The sequence below is a fragment of the Coptis chinensis genome, chromosome 3 (assembly GCF_015680905.1).
Source record: "Coptis chinensis isolate HL-2020 chromosome 3, ASM1568090v1, whole genome shotgun sequence".
Classification (NCBI taxonomy): domain Eukaryota; kingdom Viridiplantae; phylum Streptophyta; class Magnoliopsida; order Ranunculales; family Ranunculaceae; genus Coptis; species Coptis chinensis.
In genome coordinates, this window is record NC_141458.1 from 102,361,322 (window position 1) to 102,373,495 (window position 12,174).

General features: G+C 38.2%; 1 long non-coding RNA gene across 1 annotated transcript; it reads left to right on the forward strand.

Annotated features, from left to right (window-relative positions):
• The first annotated feature begins 418 nt into the window (after positions 1–418).
• Positions 419–4,405, forward strand: LOC147512290 (uncharacterized). The gene is made up of 3 exons (XR_015217171.1): positions 419–538; positions 2,491–2,607; positions 3,660–4,405. It is a non-coding gene; the product is annotated as an uncharacterized LOC147512290 (long non-coding RNA).
• Positions 4,406–12,174: the final 7,769 nt, after the last annotated feature.

A 12,174-nucleotide genomic window follows, 5' to 3' on the forward strand; every position in this document is an offset into this window, starting at 1 on the left:
CAATTGGTTTTGAGTTGGATGCTCTGAAATTTAAGATGGTATTCGAGCAGTCTATTGTGTCTGGCTCAGAAGCCCAATTACTCAGCTTGACCAAATTAAAATTAGTCCACCTGTTGTGCTTAACTCACACGACAGGTGAGGAGTTGCGTTGATATATATAATCCCACATTGGTAGTTTGAAGCCTTTGACAACAATATATAAGTTCTTGAGACCGTTCCCGACATTGCCAACTGGTTTTTAGTTTGGATGCCCCGATGTTTGAGATTTTGTAGTGCTTTTTTCTTCATTAGTGGCTCCATTAAAAGAGTTTCTTTCAGCGTTGAAAAATTAAAAGTTGTTTGCCTTGGCATTGCATTTGATTATGTATCTGTTATCCTTTTCTATTTGTAACATTCAAAGATTTTATACAGTTTTTGGTTTTTCTCCAGGCTTTTAGCAGTGGTAAAACTTTATCGATTTGGAACCTTCCTGCTTCTGAGCCCGTTACGAGGGTTGTGACTTTATCCTATTCAAGACCTATTATTTGATGAGAACCAAGTAAGCTGTAGGCTCTTTTGTTATAGTTTCTTTAAATATTATTCTTGTAACACGCTTTGAACGTGATGATAATATGCTGCTAAAGTACCTGTATCATTTTTGTAAGTTTGTTAGTTATAACTTGTAACTTATAAGTTAAATACTTAAATAACACACACTTCATATTCTTATAAAAATCCGTGTTGGACACACACACATACACATACATGTGGTCATGTTGGGCACACAAACGCGTTGTGCATACAATTTCAAATTAGGGTTTCTTTTATACCTTAAACGACTAAGAAAATAATCTATTAACGTGGTTACGATTTCCATGATATGCCACTTTCATAGTTTTTTATTTGTAAAAAGGCGTTTTGTAAGGTCTTGAGCTCAAGAATTAGGTGTTAACTAAAGAAAAATAATAGTTTGCTTTTTAATTAGCTGTGTCCCTGAATCCCACTTCATATAGGTCGCCTTGCCTGACACTGACACCGACACACTTGTCCGTGTCAATGTGACTTAGCTTATAAGTTAAATAGTAGCTGCTTTTTCCTATGCTTCCTGGTCTACTATTTGGTTATTCATATATATTATTGTTTCTCATAATAGCATCCTGGCCCTTTGTGAAATACAAACCAATTGACTGAGCTTTGTGTCGACACATTCCACTCTGCCACTGATACTGTTCCCACTTAATTGAACCACCCTCACCAGAGATGTGGGGTTGCCCATAAGCATCAGTTCTAAGAAGAGTTTTATCATAACATAGGAATCAGGTCCCGGACGTAACCTAACTGATGGGTGAGTGCATGACTAGTGACTTCGTTTTTTAGGCAACCTTCACTGCTTTGAGCTAGGACTCTTTCTCATATCCTTGAGGTATCACAGTTCCTCCACCTTTAGGATGTTAGCCTCAGCTTAAATACTACTCTACTCTATGAAGAGTTTTGAATACACATCCCAATCTACCAATGATACTGCCTTAAAAACCTGTCAATAGAGGGCTGATTTTCCTCAAAAGGCCGCAGCATTGTAGTGATCAATCATCACAGAAGAAAATAAGTCCTGGACAACATAAGACAGAGGGTAGATATTGGTTGAAATATCAACCCATAAAATGTCGCAGATATTGGTTGAAATATCAACCCATAAAATGTCGCCAGATATCAAAATTGGCTGATTACGATTTTTACGAAGGAAAAGGTCAAGCTGACAAAATTCGACAGGTAAAGCATTGTCGCATGATATAGGTATTCGAATTCCTGAAAAAACAACAAATGTCGTGATGGGAATTTGTACCATGCTGGATGGTACCTAAGTGAGGTGCAACTAAATTCCCAAAGATGCTCTTTCCAGCATACCATCTAGGTATCTATTTGATGTTTGGAATACAATGTATATGGAGGAATACTGGATTTGTGAGTTGCGTACATGCTCTGCACCAAAAGATACATCTTGTTTCAGGGTTCCAACTTCTTTGGAATTCCAATAACCATTTTTAGAATCCCAAGACAAGAAGTGCGTTAGTGCAGAGCATGTATGCAACTCATGAGGCGTGCCTGCTAGCATTCTTCTAACTTAGTTTTAAAGTACCTTTTGTTTCTTTGCCAATGGTGAATAATCATTTGTCCAAGTTTTACAAGTCTTTAATTCATGATATGTAGCTTAGACTGTTATACATATCAATGCTCCATTGTCCTCCATTTTAGCAAATAATTTTCTGTTTTCCTTGTCTTTATATCGCTGTTATGTTGCACCAGAAATCTCCTTAATTTCACAACTCTATGATGTTGATGAATGGTGATCATCTACTATACTGAGTAATGATACTCTGCAGTGAAAATGTGAAATCTTGAGTGCAATGTCTTCGTTCAGTTCATATATTAATCATCTAAGTTCTCTCATTGTATACCCATTTTTTTATATATATTTGTATTTTTTAACTTTGGTTTTCATCTGCAATTCAGATTTTGGCAGTTGGAGCAGAGCCTGTACTCAGTCGTTTTGACATGAATGGAACAGCTCTCTCTCAGATAAATTGTGCTCCTCAGTCAGGATTTTCTGTATCATTTCATTCTTCTGGGGTATGTACTGGTTAATCCTGTCTTCTTTGCCATATTATTATCATACTTTTGTTTGCTGCTCATATGCTATGTTTGGGAAAATTGGCTCCTTGAGCAATGATAAGTACTATCTGCACGTCCTATTGTCTTTAGCATTATAAATGTTGCTGTGAATGTTTTCGTAATGCCATTACTTGGAAATCAGGAAATGACAATGAAATTGTGATCCTGGAAATGAGATTTAAATTGTCAATAAGGGCAATTCCAATGGGGAGTGTAAACCATATAGAGTGGAAATTTTACACTCCAAATATCAAAAAACTCTCTCCAATGGGAGTGCTATACCGTAGGTAATAGTGTATTAACTAGTAGAGAGGGTGGGGAATTTCCCCTCTCGCTATTAGTTAATAAAAAATCCGGGCGACACTCGAACTGACGTCTGAGTGAAATAATTTTCGGACGTCACTTGGAGTAACGTCCCTTTCTAATTCTAAAGTAATTTTTTAACTCGGACGTCACTTGGAGTGACGTCCCAGGAGTGACGTCCCAGTTTAAATTAAAGAGGGACGTCACTTGGAGTGACGTCCGAGTTTAAAATCTATTTTTTTTTTTACACTCTTCCATTAGAGAGTATAGAGTGTAGATATTTATAAACTATACAATACTATACAATTAGAGGTGTAAAATTTTAATGACACTTACGTAGAGTTTAAGTGGAGGTGTAATTTTACACCCCTCATTAGAGATGCCATAACCCCACCCTATTTGAAGTTGAACTGCGTGATTTTTTTTTAAGGAACCTGTTTGGGTGTGGGACTAGATCAAGGATGTTTGCTTGGGTTTGATCAGGGCCACAAATTAACTGCCTTTACATGTGCACAACAGTATATAAATTCCCAACGTGAATTCAGTTGAAGTTGACATTGATGAGATTCATTGGTTTGATTGATAATGAAGTGCATTGGGAATTGTATAGTCCTTGAAGTGATTATAAAAAGTGTTGGACAAAATTATAGAATTAGTAATTGGAGCATGCATCCCATGCTTATGATAAACCTGTATTTTTGCTGCAGGTCACTGCAGTTGGAGGCTATGGGACCAATGTCCAAAATATCGCCGATATATCTAATATATCATTGATATATTTCAGTAAATTGGTACACTGATATTGATATTTTTGATATATATCCACCGAATATTGAATTCTTTTTTTTCTGATATATATCGGAATTTTCGATATGAAACTTTATATTGCCGATATAATTGATATTTCTGATATAATTGATATATATCGATTGACTTTTTGACCATTTTTAATATAAATCCGATATTTCCAATATATTTCCGATATGTTTATGATATTTCCAATATTTTAAATAGTTTGGACTGGTCACCAAAAAAATAGATATATCCGATATATATCGGTTTTTGAATACACCGAAATATTCATCGATATCGATATTTTGGGCCTTGTGGGGGACTAGTGGACATTATAACTCAGTTTGGAAGCCATTTGTGCACGTTTTGTTGCCGTGGTCGTTGATGTATTGCTTTGTCTGGATTTTCTAATGCTGGTAATTGCAAGATTTTCTTGTGCTAGAAAGTTGCTTGTCAGGATGGGGAGTGTTGTACAGGCTTCTGCAATCTCATGATTGAATTTTTCTCGTTTGAAGAAAGTATCAGTACGTGCATTTTGATCAGTAACAGCCTCCTTTTTTGGTCATTTGGTATATAATATTTAGTACTTACAATGTTTTTAAATGTGTATAATCTTCCACTTTTGATACTACTTTCTCTTTATTAAAATTTTCATTTGTCTCGTCCAGGTTTCCAAAGTAATGTAGTTTGCAGAGGTCTACTTTATGCATGCGTCGTATGTACATAGCATTCCAGAATTATGATGTCTTAGTAATCTCAAGGTTTGGATGCTCACATCTAAACCCAGCTAGGTTGGCACCCCCAAACCCATTTACAATGCCTTTTGTAATCTAAATAAACTACACTGACCTTATTTGGCTACCGTTTTTTGTACTTAAAGTGCACTGTTAGTTTTGTATATTGTCGAAGATATTCGTCTTTCTCTCGAGCTGATAAAGAACCTAACCAGAGTAGACGTCAAATAGTAATTAAAAAGCGTTGCAGAACCTAATCTGTATCCTTCTGCAAAACTATAGGATACATTTCCTCATCTTTTGCTAGTTTCGTAATCGAGCCTACAGCTGGTTTTTTAATCAATTTAGCTATTTTTTATGTTTCTAGATTGGCTTGATTTTGATTAATCGAGTATAGCCCAACATGTCAGGATGAGAAATCAAAACTCCGTTGATTTCAAGTTTTCAACCAATCTTTGTAATATAGAAAGGTTATTTCCATTAAGCAATGTAGGAACACAACTATCTTGGAATTGTTTGAAAAGATCATCTAAGCAATGTAGGAATTGTTATTTAGCTTTTGGCCCCATTTTATATATGGATATTAGTGCTTGGCTCTCTTAAGTTGGTTTATTCGTTTTCAATCCAATACAAATTTCGTTTCGATGAATTGGAATTTAATACAAAAGCATAAATTGAAATTTAGACATTCTATTTACATATATTTTTGTTTTTGGCCCCTGTTTCAAAATCTTTACTTTATAGAAAAATGTGGGGTCGGGTAACAGTGATTTTGGTGTACGTCGTAGGGGCAAAATTGTAATTTCACTTTTTAAAAATATTTTTTGTTTTTGGAAGGGTAAAACGGTAAATTAGTATTTTAAATTTGTTTTTAAAGTAGGTTTTCAAAACTGGTGGACAAACAGGGCTATAATGGTAAATTTATTCTTAAATTAGTATTTTTAGTCAATTTGTAAGACCGTCCATGTTGAAAAAATACAACACAACACGTGTTTTTACACGTGCACGAGGCTAGTAACTTTTAAGGTTTTAGCCCTTCCTCCATTTAGATCATGCAAACTCAACTTCCCATATTTCTGTGGATTGTGGTAAAGCCGACCTGCATAACAGACTCGTTGGGATGGTCATCATATAATAGAGAGTACGGTAGAAGAGGATGCACAGCAAGGAAGTCTGCTCAGAGCTTGTCCTTTAATGGCCAATATAAAATTAGGAAAGCAGGATTGACAATTGATTGCGTAAAGAAAGCACTTGGAGCTCCTGCTTTGGTGACCAAAATCTTACTTGGGTTGGCCCTTGACACAAGGTAAATGGTATGGGATACAAAGTCATGTATGAGTTTCTGTACCGCGAACATGAGGGCCAGCCACTCTTTCTCAACTAGTGGATAACAGTGCTCTGCCCACACCATCATTAGAAAGGGGTAAGGTAATAGGTGGGAATAAAATCCACCATAGTGCCAGCTAGTAGAAGTTACTGTTGCAATTGTTTGATCAGCTATTCCTGTTGCAGTTGTTGTCTACCGATCGACTTTACATGGTATTATTCTATCTTGATGAAGCCGGCCTATTTGTTTTGAGACCCAGCTGCTTGTGCTTACCCCGATCATACCGAGATTTATTTGTTTTAACTAAAGCAAAGGAATTACCTCAACCGGGATCAAAGCCCGTTTCAAGATCGAGTATCGACATACTTCGAATGCGAGATCTTCCCGTGGGTCGTAGCCTATGAAGATCTTGAATACCTTTTTGGGTGTAACCCCATTGTTGGCATTCACAAGAACAAGTGCAGTATGATATGAGCACTATTCATAGTAATTGAATTTTAAGTTATTGTTCAAATTTATATGGATTTAGTTTTGCATCATGGAAGAAGGTAAACAGTGCTCATTTAAGAGAGCATGAGTGGTTAAATTGGGTTACAAGGACGGTCCAGATGAGATTAAATATAGTTTTTTAGATTAAATTGTGTTCATTCGATTGTTGAGATCTGGACTGTTTTGATAAAAACATGTGTCTATTACACTTAAGTTAGTGGACCACTTTCTTAATGGTATATTGGTAAATATTGTTAAGGGGTATTTGAGCCATTACGAAAATATGAGAACTTTATTTCACAGCCAGTACAAAATTGACCGAGTCAACTAACGGAACTGGAACTAAAAACGAATAAACTAATTTAGGAGAGCCAAACGCTAATATCCATATATAAAGTGGGGCCAAAAGCTAAATAACCCAAAGAAAAAATAGCTGTATATCTTGAATAGCGAACATTGTTGAAGAACAAGCTGGAAAGAGAAGTTATGGTAAGAATTGTAGCCAAACAAGAGTTACGAAGTGATGGAGAAGAGTTGATGGGCTAGTTATTAAAGAAAGTTGGTTTGAACTTTGAGGAGAAGGGTGTTTGAGGTTTGGCGTTCGGGCGAGTAGTTGTTGTGATTGCTACAATGGTAAGTACGATTGAGACTGTTATCGTGTTATGTAGTATGGTGCGTGCCACTAGATGACGCCATTGTTAGATGACGCCATTGTTGTTGGTTTTTGTAAGTTGTAGGCAACTTGGCAATAGGCATTAACACGTGAGATCCGACCCAATTTGAAAAGGCTCTTAAACCAAAAAGAGGTTGACTTACTTAAACCGACCCAATTATGGAGCTAATTTAATTCGAACACCGAAAATATCGGCCGATATATCGGCAATATATTTTGGTTTTTGGCCCCTCCAATATAGAGATCTTAAGATATTCGGATGGATATATTGATATAATTTTCAACCGATATATATCGGGGTTTTCGATATATCGATATATATCAACTGATATATCCAATATTTGATTGATTTTTTATTATTTTTTCAAATATTTCTGATATATATTGTTATATGTTGATGATATTTTCCGATATATTGACACAATTTTTTTTTGACCAATCAACAAAAAGAGATATATCGTCTGATATATCGATATTTTCGATATATTTCGTTTTTTGAAAGGTCTGAAATATCACCCGATTTTGAAATATTAGGCCTTGGTTTAATTCGGTTCGAACCCGACACCGACACCGACTCGAAACCGTTAAATTAACAAGGGCAAATCCGGAAAACAAAAGTCATCCGAACATCACATATAAATACACCCGGTGAGTCATGTTTGGTTGAAGTTTCAACCTGGTTCAATGTTCATTTTTTATTGTATGGGAAAAATCTTATTGATATATATGTAGGGGAATAACAAGTTTCCTCTACAACCAAGACTGTTGCCTTCGCTTGCCACAATTGTACTGTTGATTACTCGAATGAAAATTATTTGATGCCTTCTTATGAAGTCTTCTTACGAACTGCTTACTTACTGCTTTTGCTCACTTCGTACAATTGTGATCTAATTACTGTCTACTCAAACACCACTAGTTCGCACTGCTCACTCGAATAACAAGCTTACTTGGGATAAGTTACACCCAAGTGCAACACGGCACGCATCCAAGCATGTCCGTGATAGTTGGTATCAGAGCCAAGTTCGACTCCCTTGAGATTTGCCAATCATGGTGAAAGGAAAAGAAACAGTTGTCCCTGAGATCAACAAAACTGATATTGATCCAAACACAACTCGACCGAACAAAGAACGCCTCCTGGAGTTGGAAAGGCAAATGGCTATCATTGCTAAACTTCAAGAAGGAATTAGCAGACTGGAAGAACAAGTTTACGGCATGATGGATGATCATTAAGAAGTAAGAGGGACGGTTACCTCCCTCCAGCAACAAGTGGAGGATCTCACCTCCAAGTTGAACCTAATTATAAAAGTTATTGGTTCACATGACCACACGTCATCATCACTCTTGGGCGATCGTCCTAAGATCAAGATTCCATAACCTCGAGCATACAAAGGTGCTCGTGATGCCAAAGAACTCGAAAATTTCATCTTTGACATCGAACAATACTTTCGAGTAGTAAAGCCCAAAGCTGAAGCAGACAAAGTCACGATGGCCTCAATGTACTTGTCCAAAGACGCCAAACTGTGGTGGCTTACTAAATGTGCGGAGATCAAACAAGGGCAGCCTCATGGGAAGACCTCAAGAAAGAACTGAAGCGGTAATTCCTCTCTGAGAATGTGGGTATGACTGCCCGAAGAAAACTACGAAACTTGTCACAGACTGGATCGATACATGAATATGTCAAGCAATTCTCTGCTTGTATGCTTGACATCAATGGCATGAGTGAAGAGGATAAGTTGTTCCATTTCACTGAGGGACTCAAACACTAGGTTCAGATGGAGCTTCAAAGACAGCAAGTCAAGGACATGACATCTGCTATTGTTGCCGTAGAGCGATTGATAGATTATGCTCATGTCAGAACAGACCAATCCAAGAAGTATGTTCCACCTAAAGGCAAAGACTCGACATACTCCAACAAAGCTAAAAGTGGAGGACAGAGTTCCAATGCAAGTACCAGCACCAATCAGAATTCGAATTATGGCAATAACTCCTACTACAAGAAGGACAATGGCAGATTTTCCCCTCGACGAGACCATGGGAATAACGGTTACAATAACATCTACAATTACCGGCATGTTCGTTGCCTACTATGTAGCGAAGGACATCCCACGTTCAAATGTCCTCAAAGAATAGCACTGAATGCCTTCTATGCTGCCTCTCAACAACCTGTTACCCAACCTGAGCAACCGGAAGTGGAAGAAGATGTTCATATGGGAGAAATGCACTTACTGAATGCTATCAAAGGCCAAACTACTCAGCAGGCTACTAAGCCACAAGAACAAAGTGCCTCCTTGAACAAGGGTTTCATGTATGTAGATGTAATTAATTATGCAGGGAACGCCTACCAAGGCCATGATTGATACTAGTGTTTCACATAGTTTCATTGCCAAATCAGAAGCAAGACGAATTGGTCTCCAGCTACAAGCCAAAGATGATGGAAAGATGAAGAATATCAACGCGAAAGCCATGCCAGCCCGCAGTACATCCAAGTCTGTACCTATTCAAATTGGTTCATGGGAGGGTACCATTGACCTTCTTGCTATTACCATGGATGACTTCAAAGTAGTCCTTGGACTAGATTTTCTGAACGTGAACCGTGTAGTACCCATGCCCTTCATGAACTCTATGGGCATGTTTGGTGACCAACCATGTTTCTTACCCGTTACCACAAAGAAGCGGAAAGTAACAACAAGCTGCTATCTGCTATGCAGCTAAAGCGAGGACTTTGGAAGAAGTGCCCACATTTCTAGTCACCATCCGCTCTATGGATGAGGATACTTCTAAGATAAGTGAAGAATCACCTCACATGGTTGAAATCCTCACATAATTTCAAGATGTAATGCCTAAGGAATTGCCAAAGGTGTTACCTCCGAAAAGATCCATCGATCATCAGATTGAACTGGAACCGGGTACCAAACCACCTGCAAAAGTACCATATTGAAGGAGTCCTCCAGAACTTGCAAATCGAGGAACTATTAGATGCAAGATTTATCCGACCATCAAAATCTCCATATGGTGCTCCCGTACTATTTCAGAAGAAACATGATGGTTCCTTGCGGTTATGTGTGGACTATAGAGCTCTTAACAAAGTGACGGTCAAGAACAAGTACCTCATACTGTTGATAGCAGACTTGTTTGACCAGTTACAACTAGCTCTGTACTTTACCAAGTTAGATCTCAGATCAGGGTATCACCAAGTTCGCGTTGCGATGGAGGATGTACACAAGACTACCTGTTCCACCAGATATGGAGCATATGAGTTCCTAGCCATGTCGTTTGGCCTGACCAATGCTCCTGCCACCTTGTGTACACTCATGAATGAACTCTTTTGCAAGTACCTAGACAAGTTTGTGGTGATATACTTGGATGACATCGTTATCTACAGTTCCTCCATGGAGGAGCACGTCCAGCACGTGGGGTTGGTTCTCCAAATCCTCAAAGAGAATCAATTGTATGTCAAGAAGGAGAAGTGCTCTTTCGCTTAGAAGGAAATCAAGTTCCTCGGTCATGTCATTTGTGGAGGAGAGATATGTATGGACAAAGACAAGGTCTGGGCCATCGAAGAATGGCAACCACCTACTTCGACATCTCAACTGAGATCCTTCCTTGGTCTTGTGAATTACTACCGCAAGTTTATCAAGGATTATTCCAAGCACGCATCGCCTCTAACTGATTTACTGAAGAAAGACTGATCATGGTCTTGGCCAGAGCCTTGCAAGAAGGCTTTTGAAGATCTTAAACATGCAGTGATGACTGATCCAATTCTTGCACTGCCAGATGTCAACAAGCCATTTGAAATTCAGACCGACGCCTCAGATTTTGCTCTTGGAGGAGTGCTACTCCAAGAAGAACATCTGATTGCTTATGAGAGTCGAAAACTTAACGATACAAAACGTCGTTATACTGCACAGGAGAAGGAGTTTCTCGCCATTATACATTGTCTTCGTGTTTGGTGACACTATGTATTCGGATCACCAGTCCTGGTCAAGATTGATAACTCTGCTACCAGTCACTTCATGACTAAGAAATCCTAATCTCCAAAGCAAGCCCGATGGCAAGAATATTTGGGTGAATACCACCTAGTACTAGAGTACAATCCAAGACGAATCAACAATGTTGTGAATGCTCTCAACCGGAAAGCAGAATTTGCAGCCATACAAGCTGACCACTAAAGTTTAGCCTCTTTTGTCAACAATGATCTCATCTGTCGTATAAAGGAAGGTCTCGCCAAGGATCCACAAGCACAAATACTCTTTGATCTAGTAAAGAGTGGCAAGACCCGTCGTTTCTGGATGACGGATGACTTATTATATACCACAGGGATGCGCCTCTATGTCCCCAACAATGGTGGTCTGCGCAAAAATCTCATCAAGGAGTGCCATGATACTCTATAGGCCGACCGTCCTGGTTGGCACCTGTCACACCCCGAATTTCGACAGAATTCGGAAAAACATTTATTTGTTCCCGACTCTTCGATCTCCGAGGTGTGACGCACTCTCCACTCCCAAAAACCCATAAACAGTTTAAATATGCGGATAATTTAAAAACCAATAAAAATTTCAAATTAACAAAAGTCCTCTTCATTACAAAAATTAACAAATGAAAATGCAAATAACTTTATCTCAACTGAAAATCTATATCACCTCAAAGGAAAACAAGGCCTATCTTGAAATGCGACGCTAACGCAAACCACAAGCAGCAACCAATCTTCTTCAACACTAAACCTGTCAAGACTTATCAACTATGTTCATTTAATGAATACACCCGATAAGCAAACATGCAAATCGGGTCAGCATTATAAAAATGCTGGTGTGAGTAGCTCTAAAATACAACATATATTTATACATATATTTACACAATCTATAAGGCAGTTAGTTCCTCCACCGAGGCGCCTTAACTCCCAACAACTAATACGACATTCGTAACTACAATAGGTAAAGGCGGTAGTTTCTCCAATCGAGGCCTTTAACTTCCAACAACTAATACAACATACCATACGCATAATAAAAAGGCATTTAGTTCCTCCACGAGGCGCCTTAGGTTCTAACTAAACTACTAACCAGCCAAACATATAAAATCATCTATCTAAAGATATATCATTTACCAACATATTACCATAATTATATTAATTAAGGCTTTCTTTGTGTGTCCCTAAAATTCACGTCGTATCTATGTCTTACCTAGTTTCCCTGGCTACCACAATCGCTTCC